This window comes from Myotis davidii, unplaced genomic scaffold (assembly GCF_000327345.1).
Source record: "Myotis davidii unplaced genomic scaffold, ASM32734v1 scaffold555, whole genome shotgun sequence".
Classification (NCBI taxonomy): domain Eukaryota; kingdom Metazoa; phylum Chordata; class Mammalia; order Chiroptera; family Vespertilionidae; genus Myotis; species Myotis davidii.
In genome coordinates this window covers 29,092-31,407 of record NW_006286315.1, presented here as the reverse complement: position 1 = coordinate 31,407, position 2,316 = coordinate 29,092, and the positions used below count along the sequence as shown (strand labels likewise).

Here is a 2,316-nt window from a genome sequence, read left to right as displayed (position 1 = left end):
AAGAGTGGGAACAAATACTTAATTCCTCTCTGTGTTCCACTTTGCCGGGCACACCCCTGCCTGCAGACAGGAAGGACCAAAAGGTGCAACTGGCAGAGGCTCATGGTGGCCCCATTCCCCTGCTGGCTGCTCGGTGACCCTCTGGGGACTGGACTGTCCGCTACACTCCTTCTCTAGACCAGAGATGGGCTCTCAGTCCCACAGGGGCCAGCAGGTACACCAAGCTCAGGCTATGGGTATCCTGAGGGCAGCCGTAGGGACAAGTTCTGGGTCATCCTGGCTGGGACCAGGGTCTGGCCTGGGCCCCCAGCCTTGGAGAAAGGCCTGGCTGACCCCCCTAGCCCCTGTTCTGGAGGTATTAAAAAGCTTCATGCCGAGAGCTGAAGATGGGAGAAGAGCCGAGTGTCTGAGCAGCACTCCCAGCTTCCTCTCTCCTCTGCACCTCGCTCTCACAGCCTGCCCGCCCTGCCCTCCTGCTGCCTGCTCGCCCCCCCCCCAGAGCAACTTCCACCATGTCCACCTCGGCGAGTTCCCACTGAACAAAGGCATCAAGCAGAGTACATGTCCCTGTCTCAGGGAGATAAAGTCCAAGCTGTGTACATCTGGATTGACGGTACTGGAGAAGGACTGCGATGCAAGACCCGGACCCTGGACAGTGAGCCCAAGAGTATAAAAGACTTGCCCGAGTGAAATTTTGATGGCTCTAGTACCATGCAGCCTGAAGGCTCCAACAGTGACATATATCTCGTTCCTGCTGCCATATTTCAGGACCCTTTCCGCAAGGACCCCAACAAGCTGGTGTTCTGTGAAGTCTTAAAGTACAACCGCAAACCTGCAGAGACCAATTTAATTTAAGATATACCTGCAAACGGATAATGGACATGATGAGCAATCAGCATCCCTGGTTTGGAATGGAGCAGGAATATACTCTCATGAGCACTACTGCGGCGTGGGAGCAGACAGAGCCTACGGCAGGGATACTGTGGAGGCTCACTACCAGGCCTGCTTGTACGCTGGCATCAAGATCGCAGGGACAAATGCCGAGGTCGTGCCCGCTTGGTGGGAATTCCAGATAGGACCCCGTGAAGGAATCGACATGGGAGGTCATCTCTGGGTGGCCTGTCTCATCTTGCTCTGAGCATGTGAAGACTCTGGAGTGATAGCAACCTGTGATCCCAAGCCCATTCCTGGAAACTGGGATGGTGCAGACGGCCACACCGACTTCAGCACCGAGGCCGTGCGAGAGGAGAACGGTCTGAAGCACAGAGAGTCCATCAAGAGGCTGATCAGGCAGCACCAGTACCACATCCGAGCCTACGAGCCCAAGGGGGGCCGGGACAATGCCGGCGGCTAACTGGATCCAATAGAACCTCCAACATTAACGACTTCTCCTCCAGTGTGGCCAACCATAGCGCCACCATCCGCATTACCCGGGCTGTGGGTCAGGAGAAGGGGTACTTTGAAGACCAGCACCCCTCTGCCAACTGTGACCCCTTCGCAGTGACAGAAGCCCTCATCCACACGTGTCTTCTCAACAAAACTGGCGATGAGCCCGTCCAGTACAAAAACTAAGTGGACTAGACTTGCAGCCATCCAACCCCTTCCAATTACTTCATCCCGCTCCCACTCCCGCCCCTCAATTGTCATAACAAATGTAACTCACAAGCAGAATATAAAAATCTTTTTTTATTCCTCGTGCCCAGTTAATATCTCTTGCTTTCTTTGGCCAGGTTAGAGGGGTCAAGTTCTTAGTCTCTTCACACACACACACACACACGCTCATCACTGAAGCTTTCTAGTGTGTTAGTGGGGAGGGGGGCGGGAAAACAAAACCACTGTTTCACTTAATCAGGTGTTTGTCCAACAGGTGTAGCTATCTGGACAGTGAGCATAGTATCATACAGTGAGTATGAAGGGAGGGGAGGACCTTTTTCTTCTTTGAGGAGCTGAAGGGGGTAGGAGTGCTGGGCTTGCTCTGTGGTTAGGTTAGATACTCCCTTTTGTGGGGAAGTTCCATTTCTTAAAAGGCTATAACCAGCTTTCTTCTTTTTTTAAATTGATTTCAAAGAGGAAGAGAGATAGAAACATCAGTGATGAGAGAGAATCATTGATCGGCAGCTCCCTGCATGCCCCCTACTGGGGATGGAGCCTGCAACCTGGGCATGTGCCCTTGACCAGAATCGAACCTGGGATCTTTCAGTCCACAGGCCAACACTCTAGTTCAAGGGTGGGCAAACTTTTTGACTCGAGGGCCACAATGGGTTCTTAAACTGGACCGGAGGGCCGGAACAAAAGCATGGATGGAGTGTTTGTGTG

The 2,316-nt window shown here is 53.1% G+C and overlaps 1 pseudogene; it reads left to right on the top strand.

The window, feature by feature from the left end:
• Nucleotides 1–363: 363 nt before the first annotated feature.
• On the top strand, nucleotides 364–1,770 carry LOC102751583 (annotated as a pseudogene).
• The last annotated feature ends 546 nt before the right edge of the window (nucleotides 1,771–2,316 follow it).